The 24,406-nt window shown below is 45.4% G+C and overlaps 1 long non-coding RNA gene across 1 annotated transcript; it reads right to left on the reverse strand.

Annotated features, from left to right (window-relative positions):
* Nucleotides 1–6,006: 6,006 nt before the first annotated feature.
* On the reverse strand, nt 6,007–20,733 carry LOC132247693 (uncharacterized). The gene is made up of 3 exons (XR_009458998.1): nt 19,400–20,733; nt 19,108–19,221; nt 6,007–8,253 (listed from the first exon to the last, which is right to left on the reverse strand). It is a non-coding gene; the product is annotated as an uncharacterized LOC132247693 (long non-coding RNA).
* Between the last annotated feature and the right edge of the window lie 3,673 nt (nt 20,734–24,406).

Here is a 24,406-nt window from a genome sequence, read left to right on the forward strand (position 1 = left end):
ACAAGATAGTAAGAACAAGATAGTAACCAAGCAGGTGTGAAGAGCAGGGATCGACAAGACCGGAGGGCAAGCCACATCAAGATCAAGTGGCTTATCGCGGAGGCTGGCATATTGAAGGGGTGTAGAGGAGGTGGAACCCCACGAATATCCATCAGGAAGTGTGACCAATCCCGAGAGGCCCCGAATGGGAGACCCCACCACTGAGGATTCATTCTAAGTTGTGGCAGGCGAGTTTTGGGGTTTTCCCCGGAGTCATCGAGCACCCCTCCAGAAGTCACACGAAACCCCACCACATCCGACATCAGATGCATGTGCCAAAGTGGCATGTGAACAGATATTCAAATCCAGACAGTCACCCTATACAATGGGTGGTGGTTCACTGGCTGGCACTGCATCTGAAAGGGACCTAGGGGTGTCAGTTGACAAGAGGATGAATATGAGCCACCAGCGTGACAAAGTCACCAACAGAGCAAACTCTAGTATGCATCAGCAGTTGTGTTGCCAACACATTGAGAGAGGTGGTTCTCCCTCTCTATTTGGCATTGGTGAGGCCACAGCTGGAATACTGTGTCCAGTTCTGGGCACCACACTTCAAGAAGGATGTGGACAAGCTTGAAAGGGTGCAGAAGGGCCACCCACATAATCAAGGGCTGGGGGGCAGGCCCTATGAGAAGAAACTTCAGGATCTGAGTTTGTTCAGCCTCAGCAAAAGAAGGCTGAGAGGTGACTTGATAGTCGCCTACAAATATGTCAAGGGAGAACACCAGGATCTAGGAAAACAACTTTTGAGAAAAGTTGTCATCCCGCCCCACCCCGGGAAGACACAGACCAATGGACACTAGCTAATCAAGGAAAAGTTCCATCTCGACATAAGGGAAAACTTCTTTTCCATATGGGTAACTAGAATTTGGAATACACTTCCAGCAGAGGTGGTGCAGTCACCATCTCTGGTGGTTTTTAAGAGGAGGCTGGACAAATACCTCCATTGAACTATCTGAGCCCAATTAACTTCTGCCAATTACCTTCTGCCCATGGCAGGAGACCGGACTTGATGATCTTACAGGTCCCATCTGGTCCTTCTTTCTATGATTCTATGATAATACTGGGCACACTTTCAGCAGTGCTGTGAGGCAGCCATGGTGCCTCATTTTGGTGAATTGGCACAAACCAAGTGGGAATAAGTGAGCAAGTCCTGCTTCACTATGGTACTCCTGAGCAGTTTAGACATGTCTAGGCATATGACTGGGAGTTAAGCATATGCACAGATACTTTGAATACAGACTGCTGAATTGCAGACTGAACTCCATGTTGCCTATGGAAATTATTGTGGGCATAAACAAAACCATGCTTTCACCAGGAGATGATATCGTAACTGATTCATAAAACTGCACTAGTGTCGCTGAATGAGTTTTTCCTCTTGTAGTCAAAGGAAAACTACTTTGGGAAGAATAAAGGAAGAAAAACAGGAACATTTTTAAAAAAGGTGTATTTATTACATACCACTTACACTCTTTATTTATTAAATGTATTTATTATCAACAGGGATCCTAGTTTTCTCTGATAAAAAAATCCCCAATTTTTGGATTAAAAAAATAACCCAAGAACCACATTTTTCTGATTAAAATGAAACACTATATATAATGTGGTGTTTCATTCTAATCATGAGAAAATATGGATGTTGGGTTACTTTTTTAAACCTGAAAATTGGAGACTTTTTTAATCAGTGAAAATCAGGATCCCTGATTATCAAATAGTTAAATCAAAATTTGAACAGGAATGGGCAACCAGTAGAAGTGCATAAATCAGTTCTCTGAAGCCCTATTTTAAAAATATTATTTATTTACTCACATTTTATTCTGAGAGAGTTGACAAATTTGATTATTTTTCATAATTTATGTATTCAGAATATTGGCAATGAATTATAATTTCCCTGTATGGTGAGATAGAAGCTATGTCCTGCAGTTTAGGAGACATTGGGTGCATCTGCACAGTAGCACATCACAGGACAGACAGCACTAATATGCTACTGTGCAGTATTATTAGACTACTGTGGAGTAGTGTCACCTAAAAGACATTCACTGGCGCTACTGCGCAGTAACATCTCATGTAAACACACCTGTTGTGCATATTAACTGCAAACATGAAAGTGGCAGAAGAATAAGAGGAGAGAGAAACCATAAAGCCTGAGTTATAAAAAGCATCAGACTCAGTAAACGCTTACTTCCAGATTGTTAAAGCAGATGTTCTTGTGTTGCCACTCATCTGGTTTTCATCTAAAGTCCTGTATCTAGTTTTGACATGAATTTCCTAGTGTACAAATTGTAAACCTATTTGTCTTCCCTGCTACACTTTCACACTTTACCTCTCCTTAAAGTTCTTTCCTATCCACTTGCAAAAAATAAATAATGTAGAACAACAACAAACCAATACAATGATAAATATATGAGGAGAGACTGAGCAAATTAAAGATGAGTTGGAATGTGATCACGAGATCTATTAATACTTTTGAAGTAATGCTATAAATGAAGAGAGGGTAGATTTTAAGAGATGAGAGAACAAGGAGCAGTGGCCTCCAGCTAAGGCAGGAACCATATAACCTAGATATCAGGAGACTATTCCTCCCAGTGAAAGCAACCAAGCAGTGGAATAAATTATTAAGAGGTGGCTGAGACAAATTGCCACCTCCTACATAATATAACAAACAGCTCTGTGCTGATCATCCTTAAAAAATTACTTGCTAAAAACCTATTCTATGAAATGTTCCAGATGTAATGCCCTCATATTCTGTTGTGTTTTTCTTGTTTTGTAGAATGTATTTGATTTCCATTTTAAACAGTAAGCTACTTGGAATAAGGATCTATCATGTATTTCATACATTCCATTTGTTGTCTATTGACATGTATTGTCATGTTAAATAATTCTAATAAATTATTTGTTTATATTAATAGGAATGGAAAAGTGGGTATATTTCCAAAATGTGTGAAGATCTACTGATTACAAACAGTTTTTCTTCTGGTTTTATAAATGTATGTAATAATAAAATGTTAAAGTGAACCTGGCATGTTGCTGGGTTTGTGTTACTTCTCAGTCCAATATCCAGCCAACAGTACATGCTATAACCTCTAGAATACTGGAAATAAAAATATAGCTTTAAATAAAAGTTCCAAATTTTAGGAAGAAGCCAATATCTGCATAGGAGTGGGACCAGTAGGCCAAAGGCAACAGCTTGGGAACAGAAATGGAGGGACAGCCAGGTAGTAGGCAGTCCTGAAGGTATGGTTATGCTACTTTCCTGGTACTTCTAAGTGCACCACCAAGAAGCCCATTCCTGCCCATCCATTCTTATTGTGCATATGCCAGACCTGGAAATGAGGAAACAAGGGTGCCCTCTATTGCCACCATCAAGCTCTGTTTCTAGTGTGTTTGAAGAGTGCTGGTAAGACATGCCCTCATGGCAGTGTCACTGCCTCCTTTCAGGGTAAGGCATGTTTAGAGTAGAAATGAGTGCATGAGACCATGCCTCTCTCTGGCACTCTCAGGAGTGCTGGGGAAGCAGTCCAGACATACCCTGAAAAATTGGAGGATAAGTGGAGTGTGTGAGAGCTGGGTGGAAAGAAACCTTACTACTGGCAAGGGGCTATGGGTAGGGCTCAGGCCTGAAGGCAGGAGGGCAGTATGAAAGAATCTCAGTGAGACTAGTTTGCCCTTACTCTCTTTTTCTGGACTACCCTTGGCCCAAATTAGAAACTTTTATTTCATCTTTTGTATTTTAAAGCAATCATGCTTAGGACAATTGCTATTTTTATTTCTGGAAGCACCAAAAGAAGAATTCCATTACTTCATCAGATTTTGTGATTATGTATTTTCCCTGGATTTTACTGAGCTCCACAGACAGGAACCCAGGTTAATGGAGCCCATTTTTGAGTCTATACTGAAGAGCCACACTTGGGTCATACATTTTGTAGCTGTATCTACACTGGTGCGGCATTAAACCATGTGAAGCTCTACGTTTTCTGGGATTATGTATTAGAGTCCTTAGTGCCAACTAATTTGTGCTGCTCTACGAACTGTTTCACAAAGTACTGTGGGAGAGCTTGTCTGTCCACTCTTTCTTAGTATCTATTCAGGAATATTCTTAGCTTGCCAACACAGTAAGTTAAAGCACATTTGTTTTGTCCACTCCCTATGTATGTCCATAACCTCTGTTCCAACCAATGCTAAGGTTTAAATCCAATGCAGGACCAGCTGGAGGTAGATATAGGGCATGAAATAAAAATGGTAGAATTCTCAAACTTCCTGTATTAAAACTCTGATGCATGCCTCTTTTTCTCCAGTCCATTCCCTGGCCTCTTCTCCAAACACCTCCTTTTCCAGCTGTGGGAGTTTGTTCCACCCCCTCCATTCTCTTTTCTAACCGGGCTGCTTCCAGCCTCTTTTAAACTCTGGTTCATCCCCAAAATTAATCTGTTCAATTTCAAAGCATAATATGGGTACACATTTAGGTGTAGTCTCCTCAGTTTTGGGTATGTGCCAATGTTGTGAACTTTCCTGCCACACACCAGAGGTGCAAAAGCACCATTGTGTGAAATTGGTCAGTTAGCAGTACACTGGACAACGCTCTCCTAGATAGCTTCTGTGTCAAGGAGCTGCTAAGGTGCTGCACTAAAATGGAGCAAGCTGCCTGGAATATGAGGTTTAAGTGCTGACCAGTTGTATGAAAATTGGAAGCGGGTAACAGCACAGAGAAAGTCAACAGGTTGAATGTATCTGGTAGCATTGAAGTGATGATTAAAAAAACCCCAAGCTATAAATAATATATATATCTATAACACAAGCTCTCATGAGCTGAAGCTCACTTTATCAGATGCTGTGAAAGAACTTACAAAGAGCAGAGTGTAAGAAGGAAAGAGAAATTAGAACAAAAAAGGATGAGGGGAGGAGAAGAGGGAGATGGAGGGGAAGGGAAGGGAAGGAGAGTGGCGCTGTACTGGGAGAGATAAGCAAAAGCAGTAAACCCACAAGAACAAAAGAGTCACCATAGCTAACCCAGGTAATGGGATAAGAATCCACAGTCCTTGTTTAAATCACACTTAAAAAATACAGTCTGTGGATGATTTTGTGTCATTTTTGTCATGACATGGTTGCTCTAAAGACATTTTTCTTTTCAGCCAGGTTCTTTATATCACTTATTTTTTCTGTGACCATACAATTCTTTATTTTTGACCTGAAGAAGAGAAATTGTGAACTTCATTTGCGTTTGTTTTATCTATCTGATCTTTTCCTTTTGTGAGTAGCATTCAATACGTCCAATAAGGACTTTGCCTAATCATGGAAACTCAAAATTAAACTATAAATGTTAGTTACTCCCCTTTAATTATAAAAATCCTTCAGTTTAGCTTGTAATTAAAGCTAATGATCATGTTCTTTGATACCTTGTGGGAACAAGTTTTAAAATTCTATGAACTGAGACGCTGTAGTGGGGAAGGTAGCAACATTCTTTTTCCTTTCTTTTTGGTGGTGGAGGGAAGCCACAGATTTTTCAAAGTTGCACAGCAATTTTAAGCTGCGTTACTCAAAAGTGATCATGTATACCAGAGAACCAATACTTTGAAAATGTTTAGAATGCCCCTTGGTTTCCAAAAAACTGTTGTTTGAACTCTGCACTCTAAGGGCCACATTTTAAGAGTCCCGAACCTGCCTTCATGTTTTGTGGTTGCAAATTTTCCACTTTCAGATAATTCTGTGTGTTTACAATAACAGTTAACTGTTACCTGACTGCATGAATAAATAAGGTGTTTAGACTACTAACTCTTGTTGTTTTCTTTTTCTGGGAGATGAGGCATTTCTAAAAATCCAAGTCTTCTGCATTTCAGAATATGGCATTTCAACCTCATTTAAGAAGGAAACAAACTGCAGGAGGTAGTATAGAGGGAAATTAGAAGGACTAAGGTAAAATACAAGGAACAATATTTAGTTATTAGTACATCAGAAACAGGAAGCCAGTGAGAAGATTGGTAGGTTTATTGAGACATCATGGAGGAAAGGCAGCAGTTAAATAGAAAGACATGGCAGATAAGCTAAGTGTTTGGATTTGTTTTTTGTTTTTTGGGTGTCGTGTGTCCTCCCCCCCCTCAGCACAGCAGATACTGGGTTTGCGTACTAGGCCTGTCTTAATTAACAATACCTCAGAGACAAGGATGATTGTCTTATCTATAGGTTAAAAATGGCTGATGAGGCCTATATGGGATCGACAGACTCTGTTGCAGCTTGGGTATGTGTTTCCATGTGAAGTGGGTGGCTCTGGGTTCTTGATTCGGTCCATGGCACACTGTTCCTGCCACTTCCACTTTTCCGTTTCCTGTTGTTGTCATAAAGTTTCAAAGTACTGAGAGCCTTGCAGCAGACACTTCCTCCATTTGGGGTGGTCCTGGGCGATAGTTACCCACAAGTTGATGTCAATACTGCATACGCCTTGACTGAGCTGGAGTCGGACACCTAGAAGAAGTTGATGTTGGATGAACATTGCCTCAAATGTTTGTGGTGTTTGCTTGTGAGAAGATGCTAATGGTGGTGCATCTGTCTTCACACTGGATTTGAAAGATTTTCTGCAGGCAGCATTGATGGTACTTCTCTAGTGGCTTGAGATGTCATCTGTATGTTGTCCATATCTCAGCTCCATATAGTAAGGTGGGGATCATGAATGCTTGATAAACCATGAGCTTAGTTTCCCATCTGATGTTGTGATCTTTGAACATGTTTCCTCAGGTGTCCAAAGGCTGTATTTGCACATTTGTGGTGAAGTTGGATTTCTTCACTGATGTCAGCCTTCTGTGAGAGAAGGCTTCTGAGGTACAGGAAATACTCGATGTTCTCCAGAGTCTCACTGTGAATTTGAATTACCGCAGCTGGGGACTGCTTATTAAGAACCTGTTGATGGAGGACCGTAGTCTTTTGAACGTTAAGCATCAGGCCCATTTTCTTGTATGCCTCAGTAAAGATGTGAATGATTGCTTGAAGGTCTGTTTCCGAGGGAGAATGCACTACAGCATCATCAGCGTATGGGAGCTCAGTGATTAATTTCGGAGTAAACTTGGTTTTGGTTCAGAGTCAGCTGAGATTAAACAGTTTACCATTCATTTGGTAGTTTAGTTCCATTCTGACTGGAAGATTGTTGGTGGGTGGTTAGATGTAGGATTGCGGTAAGGAATAGAGAAGAGTTTTGAAATGATGAGGCAGCCTTGCTTAATTCCCATCTTAACTTCAAAGGGATTTGTGATAGATCTGTTACTGAGAACCACCACTCACATACCATTTTAGAGCAGGCAAAGAATGATGATGAATTTTGGTGGGCACCCATAGTTCAGAAGGATCCTGCACAGCTCGGTTGACAGTCAAAAGCTTTTGTGAGGTCAAAGAAGGCCATGTGGACAGGTTTATTTTGTTCCTGACATTTTTCCTGCAGCTGGCAGGCAATGAAGATCATGTCAGCTGTGCCTCTTGATACCCTAAACCCACACTGAGATTTTGGGAGGACCTTTTCAGCAAATGAAAGGAAACAGTTCAGGAGGGTTCTCACAATGATCTTTCCCATAGGGGATAGCAAAGCAATCCTTCTGCAATTTCCAGTCAGACTTGTCTCCTTCTTGAAGATTGTCACAATCATGGTGCCTCTGAGGTCATCTGGGATTTCCTCATCATTCCAGATCCTTAAAATGAGGGCATAGGAGCTGTGATGTGAGCTCTTCTCCCCGTTCCTTGAAGATTTTGGCAGGAATTCCATCAGTTCCAGATGCCTTGTCATTCTTTATTTGCTTGATGGCTTTCCTCACCTCATCAAGGGTTGGATGGATTCTGAGATTGTCTCTGACTGGGTGTTGTGGGATGGAGTTAAGAACACTCATCAACAGGAGAGTCTTGATTGAAAAGGCTTCAGAATGCTCCTTCTAATGGTTCCCCTTTTCTTGATCATGTCTCTTCCATCCTTAGGTCTCAAGGGGCTCGGTCTCTGAGTACTTGAGCCATAAATGGCTTTGATGGTGCAGAAAAACCTGTCCATATTATGGATGTCAGTGAGATGTTGAATCTCCTTTGCCTTGTCTTCCTACCATCTGGGACTATATTATGGACATATATTTTCCTGGTAATAAAGATGAAGTACTGTCAGAGCTTGAATTATCCTTCATGGAGTCTTTCTTAGTTCCTGATATGCCTCAAAATCCATCTTTTGCCTCTTTTACTGCTGTCCAGTCAAGTCTCCAGGTAAAAGAGGAAAGGAGGAAATGAATGACAGCAGCTTTAATTATACCAGTTAATGTTTTCACAAGTAGTAGTTAATATATTGCATCATCTCTCAAGCTCTCACAAATTAGTCTCCAGTAATGTAGCTGCATGTAAGTCTGTGAAGATGCTTTATATTATCTGCAAAAGAGAGCCCTACATACATTGATTAACTTCTGTTTAACAGAGGGAAGATAAGAGTTGACTGACCCCTTTATGTTTGAAGCTATTAGTCTCTTTTCCATTTCAGATGTTTATTACATTAATATGTCTGTATATAAATTAATCCGTTGCAACAGTGTTAATTCTACATCTGGAGTGCACTGAAATACATAGGAAATGGCACAAGAGTAAAAAAGAAATAAAAATATTTTGTACAGTTTTAAGAATGATTGAAAATTAGTTTGTTCTTCTGGTGAAGTTTGACTTTTTCTATCCCTGAACTTGTAAGATACAGGCTTTACTAAGTTTCAGTGTATTTCGCTGAAGTTGTAAGAAAATCTGTTATTTATATTATGGCAATATTGTTTCATGAAACATGTTGCAGACCTGTAGAAATTCTGCCCATGTTATGGCATTGCTTTATCTACAAATGTTAGCTGGTTTAGAAGGGATTAAAGTTGACAGTTCGGTTCATATTTGGATTCATATTTGTATGCACCTTGCATTTTAAACAAATTGGCTTGATTGGGCATTTATACATGTCCTCGGGGTGGGGGGTTGGGATGCTTCAATTAGAGTGGCTCCAAGAGCTGCCCCAATTAAAGCACCTGGAGTGTATCAGCGTCCCCATGCTGGAAAATGGCAGTAGGTGGCATGTGTATCAGCATCCCTGTACTGAAAAATGGCAGTGGGGGCACCTTAACTAAAGCTGGTTGAATGAGCTTTAGTTAAAGTGCGCCTGCTGCCATTTTTCACTGTGGGAACACTGATACATGTGATGCTGGAGTCTGCCAGAGTATAATAATTATCATACTCCAGCGCAGCAGACTCGATTAATTGCATTGTAATTACAGTGCGCCAGAGCAGCCTCGGTGTATGTGTATAGGCACCCATTGCAATTGGTTCTCTGAAAGTGGTCATAAGTAGGAAGGAAAAGGTAATAAAGATATTCTGTTTTCTCTCTTCTACCAATCACAATTTCAGTCTTTGTTACTCCTTGGGCACATCTACACATGAAATAAATGTGAAACAAGAATTTCTGGCACTTATTGCACTGGAATTTATTGCTCCCAGGTGCCACATCTTCATGTGTGATCAGGACTGCAGCCCCAGGGAGCCCTGGGGGTCAGTCTGCCAGCCTGGGGCTGCTCTGACCCAGCTCAACATGCTGCAGAGGGGCTGGTGTGGTCATGGGAGTGCTCCAGTGTGGTGCTAGCTGGCAGAAAGCCCCGTACTGAAGCACCCTTGTGCCCCAGGCAGCCCCATCAGCATCTACATGTGCATTGCTGCACAGTAAGGAATGTCGCTGCAAGAGAGTACTTTATTTGCAAATACTAACCTGCAGCAGAGTTAGTTTCCTGCAGCCTAATAGGACTGCATGTATAGATGTTAAGACTCTACTGTGGAGCTAATTAGGCAGCTCTACAGTAAATGCTTCATGTAGATGCACCCCCTAAATACAAAGATCAGGAGAAGTTGAACACTGACTCAAGAGATTGGACAGAGAACAGTGAACTGACCCAGCACAAGGCATAAGAGCATTCAGCATCCTATCTAAAAAGTGTCTCAGCCTTTTCTTGAATGTTTGCTTCCCTCATTACTCCTGTGGGCATTCTGGCAGGATTGGTTAGAATGCTTCTGGGGTTCCAGCCAGTTAGACTCCTCTTCTCAGTACCACAGTAAAGTGCATCTACATAAGTACTTTACTCAGAATGTAATAAGTTCTTCAGTAAAGTGTCACCATCTACACATGGGTTGGTATTAGGGCACAGTAAATTAATTTACTGTACCATAAGATAGTATTGCATCTCAAGCCGGTTCAGAGAGGTGATACTCCCCCTCTATGCAACTTTTGTCAGGCCGTAGTTGGAATACTGCGTCCAGTACTGGACGTTGCACTTCAAAAGGGATGTGGCCAGCCTGGAGAGGGTTTAGAGGAAGGCCACCCATTTGGTGAGAGGGCAGCAGGACAGACCCTATGAGGAGGGATTGAGGGACCTGAACCTGTTCAGCCTCAGCAAGAGGAGGCTGAGGGGGGACCTGGTGGCTGCCTACAAACTCATCAGGGGAGATCAACAGCAAATAGGTAGAGCCCTATTCTCCCCAGCACCACCTGGGGTGACAAGGAACAATGGTAATAAGCTGATGGAGAATAGGTTTAGGTTAGAGATCAGAAGGCAATATTTTACAGTGAGGGTGGCCAAAATCTGGAACCAACTTCCCAGGGAAGTGGTCCTCACCCCTACCTTGGGCAAATTCAAGAGGAGGTTGGACGATCACCTGTCTGGGGTCTTGTAAACCCAGCATTCATTCCTGCCTGTGGAAGGGGGTCAGGCTAGATGATCTGTTCAGGTCCGTCCTGACCCTAGCTACTATAAAACTATGAAGTACTGTCAGGGACAATACTATTTTATGATGGAGTAATTTTCTGTGCTGAAACTCATGTGTAGACACTGGCTGCAGGCGTTAATTGCACTCAGTCAGTGCAGCCAACTGGGGCCCTGCTCTGCCCTGGCTCAAATTGCTGCTGTCCCAGATTCACATGTAGACATTGTGCCCAGGAACAGTTTACACTGCTCTGGAGTTTTTTTTTCTTTGCATTAATTGCATGTGTAGATGCACCCAGTATGCAATTACCAGCCCTGGACACTGGTTTATTAATAACGGCAGTTTAAATGATAGAACAACAGAGGTTGTGCCTATACTCATGTCAGGAGATATGATTGCAGCATTTGGACCCTGTAACAGGTTTGAAGTTAACTAGCTGCAGACCCAATCTTTCACTGTCCTTTTATTAGCTCACAGCCATTCTGTTTATCATCCATATTCTGCCAGGCAAGCTTCCTCCTAGCAGGAGTCAGTCAACATAAGCCATATACAGAGTCTCTGATGCACTTATGGTATCTCCATGCCTCATAGTCATCTTCATAATTGCAGGCCGACTCTCAGGATAACAGCACTCCAGGTGGAGTTGCTGGGCTCAACTATGAGCTGACCCATCCGTTCCCTTCCTTTTAGCTCTCTGCTCTTAGGCTCTCTGCTGTCTTCCTACTTCTAGCTCCTTTTCCTAGGAAACTAATTCCCCTCTTTGAGTTCTCTATGAAAGTCTCTCTTTTTGACTCCCTTTCCTGGCAGCTTTTATCTTCCTGCCAGCTAATTATCCCTCTCGACTGGCCCTGTTGCCTAGGCATCCTGCGATCACTCCTTATGGCCTTCAGCTGGGCTGTAACCCTTATATACCTGCAGACTGGCCCTAGGCTCTTTGAGCTGGCAGGTTGCTCTACTGCTACAGGGCCATACCCAAATTAAATTAACTTAAATCTAGCTAGCTTGGGTACCAATATCAGTGAAGCCATGGTGGCACAGGTTTCAACTTGAGCTGTACCATCCCCACAGAATCCTTTAGTATTAACTTGTGTAGCCAGACAGTGCTGTGCTGCCATACTTTTGCTGTTGATATCCCTGGATATCAAATGCTGCAATCAAGGCCTTTAAGAAAGTGGCCAGTAAATACATTTCATAATGTGTATCAAAGCCAAAAAATATATATTTCTAGCAACTGTTTAATTTTTATGTAATGTTATTATTGAGCACTGTGTGGCAGAACACTTAAGATAAAATCCTGCCTTCTCCTATCCATGCTGCAGCTATAGAGGGCTCTGCCTGGTGCAGTCTGTGTGGTATAGAAGAGAGGAGGGGGATGGAGAACTGAGAAACCAAGTTCTACCAGTGCTCTCTGCACTGCTGTAACCCATGTGAGTCAAAGATTCCTGGCTTGTATGTTCACTGGCAATTTTTCCCTCATGGCTTAAGGTGCCAAAATGAAGGCAGCAATTGCAGAGCAGTTCCATCATTGCTTTGTCTCTTGTGGAGGGAGGATTACCTTTGATTTCCATGCATGCCTGAAAGAAGTGCAAGTGAAGGTGTGATGAGAGCTGATGTGGGATGCCACAGTTGCACTTTGTCATGCCATCTGTACATAGCAGGAGGCATAATTGTGGGATCCAGCATCAGATCTCACCATGCCTTATTGCCAGTGCAGGGGGAGCCTGGGATCATGATAACCAGCAAGTAGCAAGCTCCAGCAGCTGAGAGCCCTGTCAGCTGATGAGGTTCCCAGCCATGGGAGCGCACAATATGCTTCTGTTGCTGGAAGCCCAGTTAGCTGATCCAAGCTCCCAACCATAGGGACTCATGGAATGCACATGGTGCTCCCAGCCAAGGGAACACACCATATGCCTCCAAGCTGGGAGCCCCATCAGCTGACAGCACCACCCATGGCTGGGAGCCCCAGCCTGGCCACACATTCAATTCATGGCATGATAGGAACCAGCACAAAGTTATTACACATTTTTTGTCGAATAACTTTGTGACATTCCTTGTTTTACCATGCCAGTATTTGCATTAACATGTGCCTGGGCAACAACTTAGATATGAATTAACAGCTTAATCAATCACATCTTAAGTGTAATGTGTGCCCAGGCCATAGACTTCTTTTGACAGGTGCCAATATTTAGATTTAATTTAGGAGATTCATAGATGTAGGGTCGGAAGGGACCTAAGTAGATCTTCAAGTCTGACCCCCTGCCCTGGGCAGAAAAGAATACTGGGCTCATATGACCCCAGCTAGGTAATTATCAAGCCTCTTCTTAAAGACCCCCAAGGTAGGAGCCAGCACCACATCCCTTGGAAGTTGGTTCCAGATCCTAGCCACCCTGACAGTAAAATAGTGTCTTCTAATGTCCAGCCTGAACCTACTGTCAAACAACTTAACTTAATGTGTCTTAAGGAAATGATCCTTCAGGCACAAAGGGAGACAATCCCGATGCGAGGAGAAAGAGGGAAAGGAGCTAGGAGGCTTTCTTGGCTGACCAGAGAAATCCAGGGCAGCCTAAGGGCCAAAAGTGGAGCACATAAAAAGTGGAAACAGGGAGAGATCACCAAAGACGAATATACCTCCTCTGCTCGTGCTTGTAGGGAGGCAGTTAGATGGGCCAAAGCTACCACGGAGCTGAGGATGGCATCCCAAGTAAAGGACAACAAGAAATTGTTCTTTAGATATATAGGGAGTAAAAGGAAGGCCCAGGGAGGAATAGGACCCCTGCTAAATGGGCAGAAGCAATTGGTGACGGACAGGGGGGACAAGGCTGAACTCCTCAATGAGTTCTTTGCCTCAGTGTTCCTAAGCGAGGGGCACGACAAGTCTCTCACTGGGGTTGTAGAGAGGCAGCAGCAAGGTGCCAGACTACCATACGTAGACCCTGAGATGGTGCAGAGTCTCTTGGAAGAACTGGATGCCTTTAAGTCGGCAGGCCCAGATGAGCTCCATCCGAGGGTACTGAAGGCACTGGCCAACATCATTGCACAGCCACTGGCAGGAATATTTGAATGCTCGTGGCGCACGGGCCAAGTCCCAGAGGACTGGAAAAGGGCCAATGTGGTCCCCATTTTCAAGAAGGGGAGGAAGGAGGACCCAGGCAGCTATAGGCCAGTCAGTCTCACCTCCATCCTTGGCAAAGTCTTTGAAAAAATTATCAAGGCTCACATTTTTGAGAGCCTGGCAGGACAAATTATGCTGCAGGGAAACCAGCACAGGTTCGTGGCAGGCAGATCGTGCCTGACTAATCTAGTCTCTTTTTATGACCAGGTCACGAAACACCTGGACACAGGAGGAGGGGTGGATGTCGTATACTTAGACTTCAGGAAGGCCTTCGATACAGTATCCCACCCCATACTGGTGAACAAGTTAAGAGGCTGTGACTTGGATGACTACACAGTCCGGTGGGTGGCAAATTGGCTAGAGGGTCACACCCAAAGAGTCGTGGTGGATGGGTCGGTTTCGACCTGGAAGGGTGTGGGCAGTGGGGTCCCGCAGGGCTCGGTCCTTGGACCGATACTCTTTAATGTATTCATCAGCAACTTGGACAAAGGAGTGAAGTGTACTCTGTCCAAGTTTGCGGATGACACAAAGCTATGGGGAGAAGTGGACACGCCGGAGGGCAGGGAACAGCTGCAGGCGGACCTGGACAGGTTGGACAAGTGGGCAGAAAACAACAGAATGCAGTTCAACAAGGAGAAATGCAAAGTGCTGCACCTAGGGAGGAAAAATGTCCAGCACACCTACTGCCTAGGAAATGACCTGCTGGGTGGCACAGAAGTGGAAAGGGATCTTGGAGTCCTAGTGGACTCCAAGATGAACACGAGTTGGCAGTGTGACGAAGCCATCAGAAAAGCTAATGGCACTTTATCGTGCATCAGCAGATGCATGACGAATAGATCTAAAGAGGTGATACTTCCCCTCTATCGGGCGCTGGTCAGACCACAGTTGGAGTACTGCGTGCAATTCTGGGCACCGCACTTCAAGAGGGATGCGGATAACTTGGAGAGGGTCTAGAGAAGGGCCACTCGTATGGTTAAGGGCTTGCAGGCCAAGCCCTATGAGGAGAGACTGGGGCACCTGGACCTCTTCAGCCTCTGCAAGAGAAGGTTGAGAGGCAACCTTGTGGCTGCCTATAAGTTCATCACGGGGACACAGAAGGGAATTGGTGAGGTTTTATTCACCAAGGCGCCCCTGGGGGTTACATGAAATAATGGCCACAAGCTAGCAGAGAGCAGATTTAGACTGGACATTAGGAAGAACTTCTTCACAGTTAGAGTGACCAAGGTCTGGAACGGGCTCCCAAGGGAGGTGGTGCTCTCCCCTACCCTGGGGGTCTTCAAGAGGAGGTTGGATATGCATCTAGCTGGGGTCATCTAGACCCAGCACTCTTTCCTGCCTATGCAGGGGGTCGGACTCGATGATCTATTGAGGTCCTTTCTGACCCTAACATCTATGAATTTATGAATCTATGAACTTATGGCCGTTATTCTTTGTTACTCCGGGAGGTGCACAGGGGAACAAGGTCTCTCCCATTCCCTGCTGGTCCCCACTGGTAAGTTTATAGATGGCCACCAGGTCCCCTTTCAGCCTTCTCTTGTGGAGGCTGAACAGGTTCAGGTCCTGTAGCCTCTACTCATAGGGTCTGCCCTGCTGTCCCCGGATCATGAGAGTGGCCCTCCTCTGGACCCTCTCAATGCTGGCCACATTGCTCCTAAAGTGTGGCACCCAGAACTGGATGCAGGACTCCAACTGTGGCCTGACCAGCATCGCATAGAGGGACAGGATCACCTCCTTGGCCCTGCTTGTGATGCATCTGTTGATGCATGACAAGGTGCGGTTAGCCTTACTGACCATGTTCTCACATTGGCAGCCCATGTTCATTTTGGAATTGATAATGACTCCAAGATCTCTTTCTGCCTCTGTGCTGATGAGAAGGGAGTTCCCCAGCCTATAGGTATGCTGCTGGTTCTTACTGCCCAAGTGCAGTACCCTGCACTTGTCAGTATTGAATCTCATCCTATTCTCATTTGCCCACCCCTGTAACCTGTCCAGGTCCAGCTGTACCCTGTCCCTCCCTTCTAGCATGCCCACCTTGCACCAGATCTTGGTGTCATCAGCGAATTTGAACAGGATACTTTTCACCCCCTCGTCCAAGTCACTAATAAAGAGATTGAACAGTGTGGGCCCGAGGACTGAGCCCTGGGGCACTCCACTGCCCACATCCCTCCAGGTAAAATATGACCCGTCCACCACCACTCTCTGGGTGTGGCCCCTCAGCCAATTTGCAACCCATCTGACTGTGTAGGCACTGATGCCACAGTTGCCTAGCTTTTTAATGAGAATGGGGTGGGAGACAGTGTCAAAGGCTTTCCTGAAGTTCAGAAAAACTACATCCACCGCAACACCTGCGTCCAATGATTTTGTGACCTGATTGTAGAAAGCAATCAGGTTGGTCTGACAGGACCTGCCCCTAATGAACCCATGCTGGTTGCCCCTGAGCATCGTCCCACCCCTGCTGGTCCTTCCCAGATGTGCTCCTGGATAATCTCAAAGAGCTTCCTCAGGATCGAAGTAAGACTAAGGGGCCTATAGTTTTCCGGGTCCTCCCTCCTCCCTTTTTTGAAAATGGGGACAACATTGGCCTTCTTCCAGTCATCTGGAACCTGGCCAGAGCACCACAAGTGCTCATAAAGCAATGCCAGGGGCCTCTCGATAACCCCTGCCAATTCCCTCAGAACCCTGGGGTGGAGAGCATCTGGACCTGCTGATTTGAACACATCCAGCCCATCCAGAAGTTCCCTAACTCAGTCCTCCCTGACCCTAGGCCTGGCAGAGTCTCTCCTGAGTTCATCCTGAATCTCAGTGGGGGAGTCCCAGTCCCTGCAGAAAAAAATGGAGGCAAAGAAATTGTTAAAAAGTTCTGCCTTTTCCTCTGGTGCAACCACCAGATTGCCAAGCGTATCCTGCAGGGCCCCACATTACCCTGTGCTTTCTTCATACTCCCTATGTATTTAAAAAAGGACTTTTTGTTGTCCTAGATCCTTGATGCTAGCCCTAGTTCCGTATCTGCCTTAGCTTTCCTAACAGCCCCCCTACAAACCCGAGCGATGGAGGTATACTCCTCTTTGGTGATAGCCCCTCCCTTCCACTGGGTGTATGCCTCTTTTTTGGGTTGCAGGTGTTCCTGAATGCCTTTGGTGAGCCAGGGGGACTTTGAGCACTCTTGCCTACTTTAATTCTCGCTGGGACTGTCAGCTCTTGGGTTCGGAGGATCGTTCCTTGGGCTTCTTAAGGAACGACCACTCATCTTGGACACCCAGTTCCCCTACCCTCCAGGACCCCAGTGCTTCTCCTACCAATCTCCTCAACTCATTGAAGCTGGCCCTCTTGAAGTCAAGGGCTACTGCCTTGCTGCAGGCCCTTTACACCCTGAACTGGATGGTGAATTCCAGTAGGTGATGATCACAGTCACCCAGGTGGTCAAGAACCTGGAGTCCTCTCACCAGGTCATTGCCTGTGGCCAGGACCAGGTCCAGGAGGGCATTCCCCCTGGTGGGAATGTACACCTCCTGGGTTAAGTGGAGGTCCTATATCTCAGCAAGGAACTTTCGTGAGCGGTCCGACCTGGCTGACTGCTCCTCCCAGCAGATGTCCAGGTAATTTAGATCACCCATGACAACTACATCCCTTGCCTTAAGTGCCTCCGCAAGCTGACCTGAGAATTCGCAGTCCAGCTCTTCCCCTTGGTTGGGTGTGTGGTGGGCTAGCTGGTAGCAATTTAGCCCAGGGGTTTTGAAAGGGTAAAAGATGATTGGAGGACTTGGGATTCCCTTTCCTCACTGTCGCAAAGCACTTGGGTGCCCTGCTTCTAAAGAGAGGAAACTGCTAAGGAAAGAGCCCTAGCAGTGAGTAAGAAGCTCAGCTGTTGGTTGCCAGGGCAACTGGAGCTAGCAAGCAACCCACACCTACCAGCAGTCAGCTGACTGAAAGGGGCAGGGCCTGGCTTCCTTATAAACCCTAGGAGCTGAGGCCAGAGGGAGTTTCCTGCCAGCAGCCAAGGGGTAAGGAGTTCTCTCAGGGAAGGGAGGAGATGCCTTACCGCAGGAGCAGCATCTGACAACACTGCGGGATGAAGCATTCCCTGGTAGGCTTGAATAATGTTTTAGCCAAGTGGCTTTAATTTCTGTTACAGCCCAGGGGCTTGCATTGTGTTGCTGCTTAAAGACCAGTGGGTTTGGGTGAGACTACTAGGGGTTGCAGGAGGCCTCATAGGGGACCCACAGCAGTGTGGGGACCCCAGTGCCAGCAAGGGCGCAGCATTCGGGGTGCACTGACCCCAGCCCCAGAGAGGGGACACTGATGAGAAGCCCCTAGAGAAGGGGGCTGCATTTTGGAGAAGCCTTAGAAGAAAGGGGCTGCATATTTACATCAAACCAGGGAGAAATTCTTGTTGTAGTGGAAAGGGGTCATTGCGTTTTCCCTCTTCACCCCCCGCCCCACCTAGGCCCTATATTCCTTGTTAGTTGACGTTTTGCATTTTGTGCCTTTTATATTTTGCCAGCCAGTACTGTTTGTTCTGCTATCTGTGTTTTATATTTTGTTAACCCTGTCTTTTGTCAACTAGATGAATACATCTATGTAAGTATCTAACCGTTGTTAAATCCTGCCCCCTTGGGGCGTTGTAGTGTCCCCTATACCCCCCTGGGTTATACCTGTTATGTTCCCAGTACTGTTCTCTCATTAAAAGGTATATGGTTAAGTCCCCATTAGTGATTTGCCTCTGCTTTATAGGGGGAGGAGGGTCCCTACACCTTCTGCATCGCTTGTGCACCTGCTTTGATCCCTTCGATTGGAGAGGGGGTACCTCTTGGAGTACTGCCTGGGTTACAAGTGGTCTGTAGTAGACCCCCACTGTTAAGTCTCTTTCCCCATGACCCCCCTGTATTCTGACCCAGAGCACTTCAGCCTGCCCCTCTTCTGACTCCATCCTGTTTAGTTGAGGAAGTGTATTGCTCTTTGACATAGAGCGCCGCACCCCCACCTCTCCTCCCCATTCTATCCTGCCTGTATAGTCTGTAGTCCCTGATGTTTACCTCCTAGTCATGGGATGAATCCCACCAGGTTTCTGTGAGCCCTACTATGTCTGGGTTTGTACTAGCTATCCAGAGGGCGAGTTCCTCCTGTTTATTTCCCATGCTATGAGCTTTAGTGTAGAGGCATTTAAGGCCTTGTATTGGTGCATACACCACCCCCCAATTCTTAGGACTACCTGGACCCCCGTCACTTACCTGGGTACTCCTTGTGCATGTCACCAGTCTTGGCTGGAAGGTGTCCTCCTGTCTTCCTGTGGCCCCATCCCCCAGCAAAGCTAGTTTAAAGCACGCCGTATGAGATCAGCCAACCTGGAAGAAAAGACACTTGCCTTTAGGGGAGAGATGTAGCCCATCCCTCCCAAGCATGTCCCCTGCACGAAAGTGTGGGTCTTTGTCCAGGAACCCGAGGCCTTCCTGGCCATACTAGCTCCATAGCCAGCGGTTAACCTCACCGATGCAGGCCTCATGTCACCGTCTGTCTACTTACTGGAAGAATAGAGGAGAATACGACCTGTGCTCCCATCTCCTTGGGCTTGGCCCCCAGGGCCTCCGAAGTCTTTCATGATGCAGTCTGGGTTGCCCCTGGCCATGTCACTTGTTCCCACATGCATAAGGACCATGGGGTACTAGTCCGAGGGTCGAATGTAGGCCAGGATCCTCTCTGTGATATCTTGAATCTGAGCCCCAGGCATGTAGCAGACCTCGTGTGCCATGGGGTTGGGCCAACAGATGGGACCCTCTGTTCCCCTTAGGATGGAATCTCCAATGATGAGGACTCAGCGTTTCTTCCTCCTAGCGCTCCCTCTCTGTGCTGTCTGTGTCGTGCATGGAGCGGCACTGTCCCAGCTGGATGCATCCCCTTCGTCCTTCTCCAGGGCTGCCAGGGCCTCATTTATTCCTGAGTTGTACCTGGGGAGCCTCCACCACACTAGCCCGAGCAGCCCTGGTTCTGGTGGGTACCTTCCGCCACTCCTCTGTTGTGTGCCTCTCCTGAGGAGTCTGTATGCTGGACGCCTGGTCCTGCAGTGAATGGAAATAGGTGTCAATCTTGTCCTCTGCAGCCCTGATCCCCTGCAGCCTGCTCACCTCAGCCTGGAGCTCCCTCAATATTAATTATTAATTTTTCTCAATAATTATGGTTCATATCTTAAAAGTTACTTTTGTTTAATTTGTAAAGTGTGCTGCTGCTGTTTTATCTAACAATGGGAGCTTTATATACTGCTGTGGGTTAAACCTTGCTGAACTTTAATATACTGCTTCCCTTCATTTAGGATAAGTGTTAGAGACCATAAAGCTCTTTTCTGGAAACGAATATCTGAAATAATAGGATCCTCCAAACAAAACATAGGTAGATGTCACTGCCTGAAACAAGCATTTGCAAGCCATATATTGACCATTGAGTTTGCTAGCTATTAGTTGTAGGGGGTCTATGATGTGAACAGCGAGAAGCCCAGCAAAGTGGAGAGGGAAGTAGCAGAGAGCTAAGCACTGGTAGGCTTTTGGGTAAACTACTGGATAGGAGCACAGTTAGAATTGTACACTGTTTGATTCCTGCTTTTTCAGGAAAATATGACTTTGTACATTCTTTGTAAATAAACAACATTGTATCAGAGAAAACTCTGAAAACAGGTTCAGGTATTTGTCCCTTTGAAATAATGTGTCAAAATTGTATAGCTGCTTGTGATGGAGGGTTAAAACTACTTACATTAAAAAAAGCTAAATAAACAAATGTATTTCTATACTGTAGAATACAGGCAACAGAACAGCAAAGGGTCACCATGGAGGTGGAATTTTATATACTGTATTTACAAAAATCCCCCCCGCCCCCCCCCCCCCCCGGCCCCAGTTAACATAGGGGGAAAAAGGCCTAGTCTTAGATGTGAATATTGGCTTGAGGCAGGGGACAGAGGGATGAAGGCAGGTGGTGGAAGGAGCAAAGGGTGGGAGGATAGGTAGCAGGGAGTCAGGCACAGGCATAGGAGGACAAGGGACAGGAGAAGATGGAGGGGGACAAAGGGAACAGGTAGCAGTGAGGCAAGCCCAGGCATGAAGGCAAGGGGCCAGGGGTCTGACCCTTCACTCCCCACCACTGCTTTCCCCACCACTATGGTGGGGTTGGGGAGAATGAATTTAAGATGACCCTCTAATAACTTGATTCTCCACATGGAAAAAATATAACATTTATAATTTTCCACATATAGAATTATTGTGGGGGTCATCTTAAATTTTCCAAGTTGTCTTGGATTTGGGTAGATACAGTAAAAGAGAGGGAAGCCAAAGAAAGGGAAGTTAAAGAAAACAAAAACTATTAAATAGCCTAGGCAATCTCTTAAAAGAAGATACAAAGAAGGTAGAGCTGCTCAACAACTATTATGCCTCAGTTGTCACCAAAAATTGATAGCTAGTAAGTGTTATCTGGATAAGGAAGGAGACGAACTGAGGGATTAAAACAAAAGCAACAGTCAAAGAGATTCTAGTGTGTCTGAATTGATTCAAGTCATTCATCCCAGGGACTGACAGAGGAGATCTTGAGGCCCCTGCCAATAATATTTAAAAAGATGGATAAGGTACCAGAGGACTGAAAAAAGGCCAACATAATGTCTCTCTGTAAAAATGCAAAAAGGAGGACCCAGGAAACGCACCGTGACCAGTTAGTCTCGCTTTGATACCTGGGAATTTACTGGAGCGTATGCCAAGGAAGTCCATTTGCAAGCACTGAGAAAAGGCTGATCATGAGTAGCTTTGCAGCATGGATTTACTAAGAACAGATTGTGCCAAACAAACTTGAGTGCTGTCTTCAAAAAGATTAGGTGGATAAAAGGAATGCTGCAGATATAACATATCTGCATTTCAGCAAGACTTTTAGCAAAGTCCAACATGACCTTCTTATAAATAAATTGGAGAAATGTGGACGAGACAAAATTACTATCAGGTGGATAGACAACTGGCTTGATAGCCACAAGCAAAGGGTAATGTTAAATGGATCCATGTCAGAGTGGCAGGAGTTTTCAAAAAGATTCCTATAGAGGTCTGTCCTGGATGCAGTTCTGTTCAATGTATTTATTAATGACTAGCCAAATGCCCATCAAGAATGATGGAGCAGGGTTGAGAAATGGAGCACCACCACCCCAGGCTGCTACTACCTCCCAGGAGCTGGGGGGAGGAGGCAGATAGAGAGCTTACCCTGCCATCCTCTCAACCTCCTCCAGTACCACTGGCCTTGCCCCCACCTCCACTCCTCTCCTCAGGAGGTGACAGAGTGCTGCCATGGCAGGGACAGAGCAGAGAGATGAGGCCAGCACTGCTGGCCTCATTTTTCCCCCCGCTCCCTCCCCACCAACATGGCAGCACTCTGGTTGTTTCACTAACTAATCAGAGTGCTCCAAGAGTGTTATGGACAGGCAGGCAGATGGACTAAGCCCTTTATTATATAAGAATTTGGATGCTGGAATTGAGAACGTCTTGAGCAAGTTTACATATATCATGAAACTGGGAAGGATTGCAAACACAATAGAAACAGGAGTGCAATTTAGAAGAATCTTAACAGATTGGAAAGCTGGTCTAGATCTAACAGGATGAAGCTCAGTGCTGACAAACAGAAGGTGCTACACCTCCCAAAGAACAATTCAAAACACAAAAAAATGGGTGACAATTGACTGGATGGCATTACTATATGGAAAAGGATCCAGGAGTCATGGAGCATGTCTACACATGAAAATAATGGGACTGAATATATATATACTTATATAGCTGAATTTGGAGTAAACTAATCCTGATGTCACTGTCTACACATGTTTTTAAACACAGTCTCATCAGATGCAAGTAGTATCTGGCAGTGTAGTATATTACTATCTGGCAGCATAGTAAATTAGTCTACTGTGCCCTAATTGCTTTGCACATGTAGATGATGATGTTTTACTGTGCAGCAGACTAATTTGATTTGCAGTAAAGTGTCTCATGTAGTTGCACCCGTGGTGTATCAGAGAGTCAATATAAGTCTGCTGTATGGTGCAGCTACACAAAGTGAATGCAATTTTGGGCTGCATCAATAGGAGCATTAGGTGCAAGACATGGAAGGTGATAGTGCCTTTTTACTAGGCATTGGTTAGGCCTCATCTAGGCTACTGTGTAGTTTTTGAGCATTTTCAAAAGAATATGGAGAAGTTAGAGGGTCCAGAGATGGGCAATAAAAATGATAAAAGGCTTGGAAGCCAAGGTGTGATGCAGGAGGAAAGGTTGAAGGAAATAAGCATGTTCAGTTGGTTGAAGGTGCTTAAGATGGGACATAATAGCCTTTCAGATATTTGAAAACTATCATAGAGAGAAAAGGTTCTGATCTTTAGCTGCAGAGAACAGGAAATGGACTAATGGACTTCTTCACTGTTTCCACAGTAAGGCAGTGGAATAAACTGCCTAGGGAAGTTGTGGTATCTGCATCATTGGAGGTGTTCAAGAAGAGCCTGGATAAGAACTGGTTATGGATGATCTAGGTATAGCTACGCTTATGCTATACTGGGTGCATCTGCACGTTCAATTAGTGTGATGCAATAAACTCTGGCACAGTTTGTGTTGGAGTTTATTGTAAATGCAGCTCCTGGGAATATGTGGGTGCAGGGCTGCAGCACATTGAGCTGGGCCAGAGCAGCTAAGGCTGGCAAGGCACCTGGGGCAAGGGGTTGGGGGGGGGGGAGGGACTCCCCATCAGCCTGCCAGCCCAGGGTTGCTCTGACCTGAGTCAGCATGGGGGCTCCCCCAGCCAGCCCCTCCACAGCACACTGAAGCACCCTTGTACCCATCTACATGTGTGTTTTGGTGGACTAACTAATGCTGCCACAGGACAGTACTTGTATTTACAAGTACTAAGCTATGGCAAGAGTTTATTAGTTTCCTGCGGCCTAATAGGGCCACATATGTAGATGCTGAGACTTTACTGTGGAGCTAATTAGGCAACTCCTCAGTAAGCATCTCGTGTAGATGCACCCACTGAGAGCATTTCCTATGCATCTGGGCTTTGCTGGTTGCCACATGGAGGCAAGAAGGATTTTCCCCCTCTTTGCTATAAGCATTAGGGGTTGGCAGAAGGAGGAAGTTTGCTTTCCTTAGGAACATTGAGTACTAGCTACAGCCAAGGGTGGGATTAGAATTAGAGTGTACTAGTGGTCCTGCTGGGTCTGAAATGTACAGGTTTCCTGGCTAGAAACTCTTGCCCCTCTGCTCAGGGTCAGCCCAATAGCCATGTTTGGGATCAGGAAGGAATTTTACCCCATGGTCAGATAGGTATGGACTAGAAGTTCACCGATACATCGGTCCGATGATTATTATTTTTAATCTATATTGGATATCGGGTGATGGGGCTGATAAATGTCTGTGCTGTGTGCAGCCACAGTGCAGTAGGAGCAGAGCCAGCAGTGTGGAGAGGTGCCTCCAACTGGTGAGTCAGAAGGGGAGGGAAGTGGCATGCAGGGGAAGATCAAAGCCCCCTGCAGTGAGGGAG

This window comes from Alligator mississippiensis, chromosome 1 (assembly GCF_030867095.1).
Source record: "Alligator mississippiensis isolate rAllMis1 chromosome 1, rAllMis1, whole genome shotgun sequence".
Lineage (NCBI taxonomy): Eukaryota > Metazoa > Chordata > Crocodylia > Alligatoridae > Alligator > Alligator mississippiensis.